Source organism: Passer domesticus (genome assembly GCF_036417665.1).
Source record: "Passer domesticus isolate bPasDom1 chromosome 8 unlocalized genomic scaffold, bPasDom1.hap1 SUPER_8_unloc_1, whole genome shotgun sequence".
NCBI classification, from domain to species: Eukaryota; Metazoa; Chordata; class Aves; order Passeriformes; family Passeridae; genus Passer; species Passer domesticus.
In genome coordinates, this window is record NW_026989900.1 from 1,363,402 (window position 1) to 1,378,079 (window position 14,678).

Genomic DNA, 14,678 nt, shown 5'->3' on the forward strand with positions numbered 1-14,678 from the left:
GAGAGAAATTTTTATTGCTGAATTCATTCTGGAAGAATAATAATGGGAGCTTTTAGTCTCCTCATCTGCCACACGTGTATTGTCAAGGTTTTGCTTCTGGCTTATGACTGATTTTGATGAATCTGTTCAGAACTCTGATGCTGTTCCTGGCTAAGGTGCAGAGATGATATTTCAGAGCCAGATGAGCTCAGCACATCTTGTGCAATGCAGAATTTCCAGAACCAGACATTCAGGCCATGCTAACTGATACTTTCTCATCTCTGTGCAAAGATCAGTATTAGGACATCCCTGATGTACCACACACTTCTCAGAGCTGTCCCTTTCACCCAGCTCTCCCCAGTCACTTCACAGACTTCACTCTAAGCAGTTTCTGATAGAACTCAGTAGCACATGGGATTTAATCCTGGTTTTTCTTCATCTTCTCCAGAGCTGCCTCGTAACATGGTGTGTGGGCACTGTCTGACAGCAGCAGCATTAACCTGACACTTCCCTGACACTGAGGTTCATGTCACAACTTTTCATCAAAAGCAGCAAATCAATGATTCCCACTGGGTCCCACAAAGCTCCGTGGGGACGTGCTGCAGTTCCAGCACCAGCCCTGGTGCTCAGAATTTCACGAGGAGATACAGAAGGAATCAGCCATTCACAAGGAAAAACATATGTTTGCAGGGCCCAGATCCCCACAACAGAGTCCCCAGACTCTGCATTTACACTTTGGCCTCTGTGCCTTACTTTTCCTCTCACTAAAGTCCTGACAGTCTATCTCATGCTCAGGTTCCCAAGATAATTCAAAGCAGCTTTAGGAGCAGGGATAGATGGGAACTGTCCCAAGGCTCAACAAAATTTCTCTCCTCAGGCCTGACAATTCCAGCTAAGGAGAGAGGAAAAGCCTGCATGAAAGAGGTGTGAAATCAAAGCAGTAATCAAATTGAGGTATAATGAGAGCAGCTGAAGAGGTTTTCAGTGTTCAGAACAAGATTAGCAGCTCCAGGCACAGGAGGGATGTGACATTTTCCCCATTGTAACAACTCTGTCATGCAAATTGCATCTCAAATCCTCCTCCCCAGCTCTGGGACCTGTTCAGCCACAAACGTGGTGCTGAATTTTTAAAGCAAAGTGGAAGCTGGTCAGAGAGGTGGTTTGCAAATAAAAATCACAGAGGACAGTTTGGAAGCACCAGCTGGAGCAGAGAGTGGCAGAGCCTGGCCCTGGGGGGCAGCACAGCCACACAACACATGCCTGAAACTCTAAGAAATAAAAGAACTTGCCACTGGTTTTCCCTCAGGAGCTACAGAAGGTGCTTTATGGAATCCCTGCTGCCTTCACACTGCACCAGCATGCAGGAGAGCGCAAGGATGAAGATTACAGCACCTGCTGCTGCTGCTTCCATCTCCTGACTCAAATCTCACCAAGATCTGTCACGATTGGGCCTTTCCAAAGTCTCAGATTCACTTGGTCCTTGCAGGATTTTGGTTCTGAGGAGCATGAAGGGAGATAAAGGCACTTGCAGACACCAGAGATGCAGTTGGTGCCTGAGGTGCATTTCACTGCCCAGATTAGTGCCTCTAAAACCATCAAAAGCAGCTCCTTTGACAGCACCAAGCCAAGAGCAGAACACCAGGGCCTGCACATGGTTGGAAATGTCATTGTTTAATATTCCTCTCCCAGTCTCTCATTTCATGGTGCCACTGCAGGGGTTAATCCCATCACTCAGCAGCAAGTCTTGGCAATCAGCTTCAGACGGATTTTTAGTGCTGAGCAAATAAGAGGCAATTTTACTGTGTCTCCAGTGAATGAAATTTCATCTAAATCAGATGAACTCTGTGTTCTGAGGCTGGCCAGGCACTAACCACTGCCAGGTCCCCAAGCCTGGATGTCAAACTGCTCTAATATTGAAAAGTTCAATTTATTTGGCTTTGTGTACAAGATTATTCTCTCTCAAAAGAATTAGGATCCATAGAATTGCATTTCCAAGCACTAAACTCAGAGCAGCTACAAAGAGCACAAGAGACAAGAAAAGAAATAGAGATTTCTAGGGAGATGGAAATTGAATGCTGAGTTTTGCCCATTATAGAGTTCCATAAATTATCACCTGCCAGCTCCTTGCCTTCACTTGTGTGGCCACCACTGAATACACTCACAGATAAGGAAATGTTTGTCCTTCTGAAAACTGGGACTAGAAGTAGAAAAAGGCTCAGATATCGGAATTAAAAGACAACATAATGAAAAGAGCTGCCTTATAATAGCAAGATATGACGGACAGCAGGAATGACTGAAGCCAGCAGAGATAAGTCCATGAACTGTTCATGCTACAAAGACTTCCAACAAAACCTCCAATAACCCAAAAGCAATGTTTTGTCTGGCAGAGCTGATAGGAACCCTGTGCATTTAATTCAGTCATTGACAGCAAATGGAGATCAGCTTGAAGCCCATTTGCTCCACTACTACTTAATTTTTTTCACCCAGAAAATGAAATTACATCTACTCTTTGGGAAGAAATTACTGCTTTGAGAGGTTCAAGGCAAAGAGTTTCTTCCCATACCCACTCATAATCAGTCACCAAGAGAAATATTTTCTAAAAAGGTCTCTTCAAAATTTTGGAGTGACTTTCAACATAAATAACTTGGTTATTTTGCTCAAAATGATAAGGGAATTGAATTGGTCTCCCTCAGCTTAAAAAGAAGTGTTTCTTCCTAGTTCTTAACAAAGAGGAACAAAACACTTTGTTGCAGAAAACTGAAGGGAGGAAGAGATTCCTTCCCCCTGAGCTGCACAATAGGAGACAATTTGTCGCCAAGAGGGAATAAAACCCAGCCAATTTCCAGGGTTTTTTTGAGTAAGGGAAAAGCTCTGAGGATCACAGCTGTGGGAGACACAGAGAGGGAGGAGCAGGGATCTGCTGGGGGTTTTGGGGTGGGGGACAGATTAAAGAAGTGTTCAAGCAAAACCTCTGAGAGCTCAAGACTCCATCCCTCAGAGGAGAAACTCAGTTTGACCCAAATGCCATTCAAATCCAGCAAACATTGAGGCATTTCCCAAAACTCTGCTGGGCCATCAGGTACCACCCAAATCACTCTGTGGGACCAGGGCAGCAGGTCCCTGTCACAGGACAGAGATGCTCCCCTGGCAAGCCGCCTGCATTGCCTGTGGGACTCAAGATCTACTTCTGAAGACCCCAACATCCAAAAAACTCCACACTCAAAGCCTTTAATTTGGGGTTTCACTTCTCCACTTGTCTGTTGCCACTAGGCAGCTGCTCCAGTTCGACACCCTTCTGATGGGTACAAATGGTCTCCTAATTTCCAGCCTAAACAGGAAGTTACTTCCATTCATTCTTCTGTAAGTATGGGGAGCTTGTACCTGATTTGCTCTTCCTCTCCTAGTGTGCATTTGTGCAGATAAAATGCCAAAGCCAGGAGCATTTCCTTGTTTAAATCATGTCATTTATTTCATTCCCATATAGTTGCACGGATTTAGCACTGGCTCAACACTCAGAATGTTGACAGCACAAAGTCCAGTTCTCACACCAACTCCTCCAAGTTTTGGACCAATTCTGCAAAGAAGGAAATACAGCAAAGAAATTCCAAACAGGGGCCCTAATAAAGATAATAAAATGCCACATGCCTATGTTTGCTGCAGGGAAGAACAGTGCTATTTATTACATCATTACAAACAATTAAAGCAGCAGAGGGGAGGAAGACAGTGCTATTGTTGGCAGCTCCCCAGTCCTCTGCCCCTGGCATGAATTTCATAAAGCACAAATCTCCCAGCAGAAATCCCTCAGCAATTGATTTCCTCCTCGTGGAACACAGCAGGCACACACCCTGGCTTTCCTGGCCAGAAAAGAAGAATTTGCCTCGACGTTTTTCCCAGGCACGCAGCTGTGATGTCAAATCCCCCTCCCTGCCCTGCCAGGAGATTCCTCAAGTGACAACTTTCTGTAGGGTGACAACCCTCTGGAGAGGCACAGAGAGCTTTGTGTCAGTGTAAGGCACCTCCACAAGGGCAGATCCCTCATTCAGGCTCCATCTTTGTTCACAAGCAGTTCCTAGCAGAAAATTTGCAGTGATTGCATTTCCCCAGAACAGGTAATGTTGAAAGCTTTGTAACAAGCTAGCTCCGAGCTAAAGCTCACAGTGAGATTAATTTGACCAAGATAGAAAATGAGGGAGTTGCTATTCCAATTAAGCTGTGTCCTTGGCCCACGGATGAAGTAATGCACAGACACAGGTGGTGGAGCAAATAGCCTGGGAAAGTGGAATAGTTATACTAAAAACAGCATGTAGTTAGCTGATAGCTAGTTAGCCAATGGTGAGCTGGGATTTTGCACTATGCATGAGCTAATTAAAAGGTGTATAATAATCGGTGATTCGGGAATAAAGACGAGACTTGTCGATCATCATATGGTGAGCAAGTCTTCCTTCTCCATCAAATGGCTGACCCCGACGTCGACGACTACGGACGGACACGGCTGCCACGGATGGGGAAGTAGGAGTGGGTCCCTCTGAAGCAAGGGGGGGGACGGCAAACGACCACTGTGGGGTCGCGGCCCTGAGAGCTGTATAGACAGTCTCAGCCTACGTGCTGCCGAAGTCTGGAGCCTTGCAACAGCGCTGATTAGAAATGGAAAGGCAAGCAGCATATGATTTATTTATTTGCTTTTTAAAAAAGCAGCAGATTAAGGACATAGACTTGCAGAAAGAGCTCCCACAGTTGTTAGCTTGCGGGTGTGCACAGGGAATTTCTCGGAATCCTTATACAGTACATGAGTTAACAGAGTGGCGTACCTTCGGGACCATGAGGGCGGTTACGCGCGCCATGGGAGAGCCCGGGGCAGACGCGGCAGCGAAAACGCGTATGGTAGCGGCGGTCCCAGCAGTGCGGCGGCGCAGCAGACCAAGCACTGCGGCGGCAGCGTGCTCGGTGCCGGCGGCGGTTACGCGCACCGCGGGTCCAGTGACACGCACGGTGACAAAAACTCGCACGGCAGCTGTCCGTAGGGAAAGCGCACAGATTGCCAGGGCCAAGCCGGCCAAAGCGAGACGCAGCAGCCGAATACGTGGCAGCGACAAGCGCAGTGCCAATTGTAGTGGCGGCGGACGCGCACCAGTAACGCAAAACCCGAAAGCTGGAACTAGGAGGGCTTTTTCACTTTTTGCAAGCGCACAAAAGCACCAGCGGTGTGGGACGTGCTCCCGCTGGCTGCGGGTGTTGGCGCAGAGCCAGGGGGAACCAGCCCGAGCGGAGATCCAGGCAGAGCGGAGCCCAAAGGAGATCGGGGCTACGCGGGTTCGGGCGAGAGCGTTCCTTTCCGCACCCCCGGGATAGCGCAGACTGAGGCTGCCGGAGCAGGCAGGAGACGGGCGCGGGCAGACATTCCTCAAAGCACCGCCCTGTCACAGCTGCCCGGCAACCAGCCCATCGCAACAATTCAAACAAGTGTCGGAGAAAAAACAGGTCAGGAATTTTCTTCAAGATCAGGATAGAAAACTTCTGAAACTTCACACGGTATCATACAGCAGATGTTATACAAGGCATTTCACCCAGCTGTTCCACAGACTTTACAATTAGTTTACCAGTTTTTTTGTAAATGTGTTTGCTTTTCTAAAAGTGATTGACTATTTGGGTTTGATGGCTTTAAGTTTGATGACTTTATTACCTTTCCCTTACCTGAGGCAGGAACAACCTTTTAGGGGGACAGAGTCTAAGTACACTTCCTAGTTTCTGTTTGGACTACATGTGAGAAGATTTAAACTGTAATGTTTCTGTATACTATGGTTTTTATGGTCTTTGCTCTCTTCTATTCATTAAGAGATGGCATTAGATAAATGGATATAAATGTGCTAATTGTTTTTGTACTGTCCTTATTTTAAGTGAAATTATTTGTGTTTAAAATTATCTGTCATCTTTCTCAGTTTTGTTTTAAAATATTTATCCAAGATTCAAAGTTTTAAGAATTATTTATATTAAGTTTATAATCTTTGTTATTTTTAGTTTTTGTAAGTAATGCTGATAGATAGTGATTGTTGTTAATACTAGATGAATACTCTGGGAAGGTTGTCTTAACCCCTTCAAGCACTTCTTGTTAGGGAGTTTTCAGATTTTTGTGATGAGAATTGTTGTTGGTATATTGTAACATTTGCAGCCGACTTTCATGTGTTTTCGTTTTATGTGTTTTTCTATTTTTTTTGTGTGATCACCGGCAAGACACGTGTCTCTTCAGAATCCTGTCTTTTTATTTCCTAACTATTTAGATGTTTCTGAGGGTTTTTATCCAAATTGCCAGTTTTGTAGTTCTTTTAATTATTATTACAGAAATACTCCAGCAGAGAATTCAAGAAGTTTGCTGTGTTTGGAAAATCTTTGTCTTGACAGAAACTTCAGAAGGATTCAATTATTTGCTAGTTTAACTAGTTTGTAACCCTAAGACTTTTTATAAATAACAGTTGTTTTTAAAAGTCCTGTTTAAAAAGTATTTTAAGTGACACTCACCAATTAGAGTTTGAGCTCTGGCCAAGTTCTAACTCTATTTGGATGGAGTGACTGACAATCAACCCAGATGTTTTCTGCATCAAAAAGTATTCAAGTCCTTTTGACTTGGCAATTTGACCATCTATGACGGCTGACCCATTTTCAGAGGTGATTTGGAGAAACATGAATCCGGACATGATTTCTCCAATTCTCTGTCATTTTAAGGTTTATCAGCTGTCGCAGACTCTGGGATAAGAGTTCAGTGTTATAGTGTTTAGTAATTTTCTGATTTTGTATGTATTGTTGATTGTGTATATTATCTAAATTGATTCCTAATTACTTTTATCTTAACATTTCTTTATGTAACATTACAAAATGAAACCAGGACCCATTCTTCACCTCCAGGATTTTGAGAAGATTCTTCAGTCCTGCAGGGATGTGGGATTTGTTTGTGTTTTAACAGGTGCCCTGTCTCAGCTTGAAAAGAAAACGGGGGAGCTCAGGGTATTGGAGTGGCTCTCTCCACTGCTACAGCAACAGAGAACTTTGAGACTGAAAATTGAAATGATTGCATCCCTCATAAAGAAAGGGCGTCTTAGAGCAATCCAAGTTACAGGAGCAGAGCCTTCCACAATACGATTGCCCATTAAAAAGGACACGCTTGACTGGTATTTGGTGAACTCTGGGGAGCTCCAGGAAGCCCTTTTAGGAGCTGGAGCTGTCGTGAAGACTGGGAAACTGCATCCTAGTCCCCTCCAGTGGATGACAGAATGGGACTGGATAACAAAGCCCATTCGGAGTCTGTCACCATTAAGGGGGGCTATCACGGCCTTTACGGACGCTGGTAAAAAGTCCAGGAGAGCAGCTGTGACATGGAAACAGCAAAGACAGTGGCAACAACATTTGTTAGATGCAGATGCCAGGGACAGTCTACAGACATTGGAACTTATAGCTGTAGTATAGGCAATGATGAATTTAAAAGGTCCTTTGAATATTGTGACTGACTCCCTTTATGTAGCAGGAGCCTGCCAGGGTACTATACTGGGGGAGGGGATATCTTTGTGTTTCCTCTCCAACAGGACCCTTGTGGATCCCCGCGAAGTGGACTCGAGCTGTACCAGATGTTGAGGACCGTCACAGCCTTGTCACTGGAGGACAAAGAGAGGGTGCACAACAAACTGACGCTGATATTGCAACCCTATTTGCAACGCCTCCAGCCCTACTCTAACGACGCGCGACGTGCCTGCGTTCATCTTCCTGATGATTGGATCGAGTGGTGTCAGGACCTTACGGTAGAAGTAAAAGCTCCTCAATCACAGCCATGCTTGGACTGTGGGGACAATAAATGCGCTGCATGGATCGCGCTAGACTGTAGAGGCTGTAATAAGGTGTTTTGGTTGGAGCAATCGACCGTTTGGCAAAACTGGTGCCCAAGCTGCCGATTCTCTTGGAACTTGCAGAACTCGTGGCAGCGAGCACTAAGGGATTTTACAGGGCTTGATTTGGGAGGATCGTTAGGCTTATATGAAGCCCCGGAGCAAATTATTTTGGCATATGTTACTTAGCAACTTAAGACCTTGTGTGAGCGAGCTGAAACAGGTAGTAGTAGCCACAATTTTACCTGGAGGGGCAGTGAATAAGGCCATGAATTTGGCCAAGCAATTAGGCTGCTGGGCTAAAGATGAACTGAACGCCACCTCCCAGGTATTGGACATGCTGTCTCAAGATGTACAAAGTGTAAATCATGCAGTATTGCAGAATAGAGCAGCAATTGATTTCTTGTTATTAGCTCAAGGCCATGGTTGTGAGGAATTTGAGGGTATGTGTTGTATGAATTTAACGGATCATTCTGTATCAATACATGCAAAATATAAAGAGCTCCAGAAAGGGTTACACGCCCTGAAAGAGGATGATGGATTGGGATTAGAAGGATGGTTAAAGACCCTGGGACTAGGCCCTTGGCTGAGAATAATGATCATGTATGCTATAGGGATATTAGGTGTCATAGTATTGTTAATGCTTGTATTACCATGCTTGCTTAATTGTATACAAAGAATGGTGAGTCAGATGATGGAAAGGGCTTGGAAAACAACACTTCTAGCCCAAAAAGAAAACGGGGGAAATGTTGAGAGCTTTGTAACAAGCTAGCTCCGAGCTAAAGCTCACAGTGAGATTAATTTGACCAAGATAAGGGATGAAGGGAGTTGCTATCCCAATTAAACTGTGTCCTTGGCCCACAGATGAAGTAATGCACAGACACAGGTGGTGGAGCAAATAGCCTGGGAAAGTGGAATAGTTATACTAAAAACAGCACGTAGTTAGCTGATAGCTAGTTAGCCAATGGTGAGCTGGGATTTTGCACTATGCATGAGCTAATTAAAAGGTGTATAATAATCGGTGATTCGGGAATAAAGACGAGACTTGTCGATCATCATATAGTGAGCGAGTCTTCCTTCTCCATCATGGCAGTGCCGGGGCTGCAGCAGGGACAGGCCATGGGCACTGCTGGGGCAGCGCTGACGCCTCAGGCCAGGCCCTGGGGGCTCCAGGCTCCTTGCCCAGGCTCTCTCAAGAACACGGCCAGGCCAATGCTCAGCACAGAAAAGCCCCAGGGTGAGCAGCCCCAGGCTGGCCGTGGGCAGGCTGGGGGCAAACAGCATGGCTGGGGCTCTGCAAGGGCCCTGGGGGAGACGGGAAGGAGCAGCAGAGCAGGTGCTGATCCCTCAAGTCCTTTTCTGCCTGGCTGTTGTCCAGCCACTCTGTCCCCAGCCTGTAGCACTGCAGGGGTTGTTGTGGCCAAAGTGCAGGACCCGGCACTTGGTCTTGTTTAACCTCACCTTGTTGGATTTGGGCCCTGGATCCAGCCTGTCCAGGGCCCTGTGTAGAGCCCTCCTCTCCTCCAGCACATCCACACTCACACCCAGCCTGGTGTCTTCTGCAAATTTGCTGATGCTGGACTCAATCCCCTCATCCAGACCAACAATGCAGATACTGAAATCCACGCTGGCTGGCTCTGATGCCTCGGCCATCCTGTGGGTGCCCTGTGATGGTCTCAAGGTGATCTGTTCCATAACCTTGCCAGGCACCCAAATCAGCCTGACAGGCCTGGAGTTCCCCAGATCCTCCTTCCAGCCCTTCTTGGGGATGGGCTCACATTGGCACCTCCACTCCTCTGGGGCCTCCCTGCTGAGCCAGGACTGATGGTAAATGATGGAGAGCAACTTGGGGAGATCATCCACCAGCTCTCTCATCCCCCTACGATGGAACCCATCTGCTCCCAGAGACACCTGTGAGCACCTGCGTGGCTCAGCAGGTCCCCAGCTGCTTCCTCCTGGATTGCAGGGGGCTGTTCTGCTCCCTGTGCCCATCTACCAGCTCAGGAGAACACTTGTCCTGAGGATGGCCTGTCTTATTGTTGAAAACTGAGGCAAAGAAGGGGTGAAGTACCTCACCCTTTTCCTCATCTTTTTTAACCATATCCCCCACAATAAGAAAAGCAGATTGTCCTTAGCCCTCTTTTTTCCATTAATGTACTTATAAAAACATTTTTATTATCCTTCACAGAAGTATCCAAGTTAAGTCCTAACTGAGCTTTCACCTCTCTAATTTTCTTTCTGCAGAACCTAACAACATCCTTAAACATTTCTTGATTTACCTGCCTCTATGTCCAAAGGTGATGCACCCTCTTTTTAACCCCTAAATTCCTGCAAAAGCTCCATGCCCAGCCAAGCCAGTCATTTCTTCCTCTGGGTCATCTTTCTGCAAAAAGGAACAGCCTACTCTTGCTCCATCAAGGTTTCTTTACTGAAGTGTGTCCATCCTTCCTGGAACCCTTTGTTTTTAAGGGCTGTTTCCCTTAAAAGAATCAGTACATGATTTGGTACTCCCCAAATCTGCATCCTCAATAGGCCAAAGTCTGCCCTTAAAAGTCCAGTGTAGAAGATTTATTGATGCCCCTCCTCCTTTCATGGAATATTTTAAAACTCAATATTTTCACGGTTCACTGTGCCCTAAACAGCCTCTGACCAGCCCATCTCCCACCAGCCCTTCTCTGTTCATGAACAGCAGGAGACAGAGCTTTCCTTGGGAGTGGGAATTGCAGGAAACCTCCCCAAAGTGCAGCTTGGAAGGTTCAGCCTGGAGCTGAGGAGAAAGCAAAGTCCCTGCCAGGGTGGAATTGTGGTGCTCGAGGTGTGGCAGCGTGAGGCTGGGCCATGGCCGGCTCTGTGTGCCAGGAGCCGGCAGCGCTGGGTGCAGGGAGCGCAGGGAGGGCACAGAAACGCTGGGTGAGAAATGCTGGGGCACAGCGAGAGGGGCGAGTGCAGCCGGCCAGGGCACAGGAGCAGCACGCACAGGGGGCACAGCCTGCAGGACAGATGGCCGAGGGCTGGGCAGGGCTGGCAGGGCCACAGGCACCCAGGCCTTTGTGCCCTGGGCTCGGGCAGCGCCTCTGGAGGCCCCACAGCAGGAACTTTCCTGGCAGGGGCTGCACTTTGGCTCTCCCTCGGCCTCCCTGGCCAGGCTGGCAGGGGCTGCAGGTTGATGGCATTTGTCCTTGCTGCCCCTCACATCCCCCTGCCCCACAGAGAGCCCCGAGCCCCCCGTGAGGGACAGGCCCTGCTGGCCCAGGCTGGGCTCAGGGCTTGGCCTTTCTGCTTCCCCCAGCCAGCCCAGGCCTTGCTCAGCACTGCAGTTCCCTGCCCAGAGCCTTGGGCTCCCTGCACTCCTGGCCTCAAGGATCTGCTCTCAGCAGTCCCTGGGGAGCCTTTGGCACTCCCTGCCCTCACTGGGGCCCAGCCATGCTCCAAGGCACTTGGAGTTTTGCTGCTGACTCCTTGAGCAGCTTCTTCATCCTTCTCTCAGTGCCTGAGGCTCCTGGACCCAGCCCCAAATCCACCATGGGGATCGTCAAAACACAGAAAGCTCTTGAGGGCTCTTTCTTCAGTGCTCTTCATGTGTCCATGGCTTGTGCAGCTGATTGGAGTCAGTGTAGAGTTCCTTTATGGATGAAAGATTTCAAAGTGCACCTCATTAATTTTTTTTTTCTTTAATCAAGTATTTTTTTATGTTCCAGTTCAGAGAAGAGCTGATAGAAGCATTCCCCAGCAGATCTTGATGCTGAATGATACCTTAGGAGGTCTGGGTATGTAGAAGAATGAGCCCCTTGAGGGCTGACCCTGTTTGGACAAGCTGCTCCTCATCCCCAGCCTCACCATGTCTGGGATGCGTGGCTCCTCCCTCTGGGCAGAGCACCTCACAGTGGGATGATGTAATTTTTATCAGTCCTGCAGTGACACTCAATGGCCCATTAACAAAAGATATCTCCCTGGAGGGAAAATTGATTTGTTGAAGAGATAAAGAAAACTGCCCAATTAACAGAAAATAACTGCCCTACCTCTGACAGATGGTAAATACAATACACACATTATCTCTCAATCCAGAACAACAGGATTTCAAATTTTGGAATTTAACTTAACATTGCTCAAATCTGACAATAATGAATCTTAACTTTGCTTAGTGTTATCAACCCGGAATTTGGATTAAATTAAACATTACAGAATCAAAAATTTATATCCTTAAAAGTTATACATACAACAAAATTTAACTTATTCTGATGCTATTAATGGAAATAAGGCACTGAAAAAGTTGAACAATCCGCAATTGAAATAACAGTGTGATGGATTTACTGGAGGGATTAAAAGGATGTAATAAGTATGTCATGTTTTTATGTAATTTAGTTTTGAGAGAAGCCCATGGTAGCCAAAAATTTTATGCAATCATAAATTTACTTAGACATTTTAAAGTGCAGTTTTCCTGAAAGAAACAATGTGGAATTCAGCAAATTGCCCGGCAAACCAGCAGCTTCTTGAAATTGTATTTAGTGTCATTCCAGATGGTCAATTTACCAGCATTTCTGTTAAAGAACCTCCGGCCAGTGCCGTGGTGGGGGGGCCTGGTGGAGCCGCGCTGGGGGCTCGGGGGAACCGCGCCGGGAGCAGCCGAGCCACGCACCCCAAAGCACCTGCGGTTCCCCCTCCTGCCCCAGAGCCTGTGAATGTGCCTCCGTGCCAGAGGGAAGGGGCAGGAGATCCCCCAGTGCATCCCCAGCAGGACGGCGTTGGCAGTGGGGTTGTCCTGCAGCCAGGGGCCATGCTGGGCTGGGAGATGGAGCAGGAGAGAGGGGGAAAGGGCCACTGACTTCCTCCTCACCTGCCTGAGTTTCTCAGAGCATCTTTCTCTTCCCTGCAGCCTTCTCCTACATGGGCCAAGGTTTGGTAATGGGAAATCCTGGTTTGGGGAAAAACAAGGGATGAGCACAGTGAGTCTGAAGGTCCTCTGCTCAAGTCCATCTCTAGAAGTCACCTGCTGTCCATAAAAACCTTCAAAAAGCGGAAGTGAATTAAAAAAAAAAAGGCACCAGGAGTGTCCCATTTCCAGTCTCATCCCTCTGGGTCTCTGGTGGTGCCTCCTGTCATGGCTGCTGAGGATCCCCGGCCTCCCCAGGGATGAGAAGGTCAGAGCGCCCCCCCAGCCCTAAGCACCCTCAGCGGTGAGAGGGACACAGAGCCCCTGGTCCCCAGCCCTGCACAAGCATTCCCTGAGGCCAGCGGGATGGAGAGACACCAGAGCAACCACCAGGGCGAGGGGACAGAAACCCCTGAGCATCCCCTGGGCTGAGAGGGACAGAGACTGCCCCAAGCACCCCCTTGGCATGGGGGTGAGCACCCCACTTCCTGGGCTGAGAATAATGGAGACCCACTGGGGAATGGCCTGGGGTGACAGGGACAGGGACAACCCTCCCATGCCCCTCCCAAGCATGGCCCAGGGCGAGAGGCGCAGAGACCCCTTCAGCATCCCCTGGGCACTGGACAAAATAAACTTGGCAGGAATTAAATTTAACGCTGCATAAATCACTTGGATGAAGATTTGATTTTTTCACAAGTAACATTAGAGCAGAAAACAAATAAATCCCAAAGATTAATAAACCAACAATAGAAGCAATTCTGTGGCAATTCCAAGTTTCATCAGTTCCTGTACAGCTCCAGCTCAGCTGCTGGCAGTTTCCTAAAAAAGAAAAGTGGAAATGTGGCCCAATACAGATTATTAAAAGGAAGGGAAAGCACTGTGGAGCTGTCATGAGTGTGACAGGGACGAAGAGAATAATGATTCTCACATTTGGCAAAGTCCCCAAGCCTCTGAATTTGGGAGTTATTTGGGAATTTAGCTCCTTGAGCTGGGCACTTCTAGCAGCCTCCTGTTCCTCACCTTGGGGTGAATGAACCTTGTCAGCCTCACTGGTGTCATTTGCTCACATTCCTCCAGTGATTTGATCAAATGTTTCAAAGATGGACAACAATATATTTTCTTTACACTGGCCACCCACAACAGCCATTTTCCTCATCAGTTCTCCCACAAGTTGCTCAGAGGAATTTGCATCCAAGTTTCCAAGAGGTTCTCTGGAAAGAAAGAGCTCTCCTCCCACAGAGGAGGGAACCATGCTGTTGTCAAGGTCAGAGAACAGTGCCTGAACTCACTGTGCCAAAATATTATACACAATATGGTTAAGAAAATTGTTAGAGATGCCTCTGCCCCAATTAAGGTGCTAACGAGACCAAATGCAAAGTGGATTTTATTGAACAGTCAATGTGAGGTAGGGAGAGATGGAATAAAAGAGAAAAAAGGGAGAGGGCAAGAAAGTGACAGGGACAGAGACTTCCCCTGGGGTGGGGCAAGTGTGACATTGTCCCCTGTGTGTGTGACCTTCTCAGGGTGAGGGTTTTACACCTGAGCCAGTTTGGGTAGGGGGAGTGGTGTTCACCCCCGCAGCAGGGATTACCCCACTGTTTCAGGTTGCAGTGCAAGATGTAACCAAATGCATGTTTTCAATCCCCATCTTCACAAATTGTTATAAACAGGCGGGGCAGTGTTCTTTATCTCTTCCAGGACTCAGCCCTGATAACGCCCTCCAGGGGCTCTCTTCTGTGAATGGGCCATTGAGTGTCCCTGCAGGACTGGTAAAATGACATCATCCTATTGTGGGATGCTCCGCCCAGGGGGAGGAGCCAAGCATTCCTACCTGGATATAACCTGAGGGTTGCAACACCAGGAGCACCTTGGCTACTGGATTCCCAGAGGACAAGAGCTCCATAAGCACCATTGGACCTTCAGAGGAAGACCAGACCCTTCTACAGGATCACTGCTTTGAC

General features: G+C 47.6%; 2 protein-coding genes across 2 annotated transcripts in view; both read left to right on the forward strand.

The window, feature by feature from the left end:
• The window catches only part of LOC135291591 (zinc finger protein 239-like), a 208,789-nt gene that overhangs the window by 178,745 nt on the left and 15,366 nt on the right, over nt 1-14,678 (forward strand). The window lies entirely within an intron of this gene.
• LOC135291570 (zinc finger and SCAN domain-containing protein 2-like) overlaps nt 1-14,678 on the forward strand; it is a gene marked incomplete at its 5' end in the record, with an annotated part of 173,284 nt that overhangs the window by 157,426 nt on the left and 1,180 nt on the right. The gene's annotated exons all lie outside the window — the stretch shown is intronic.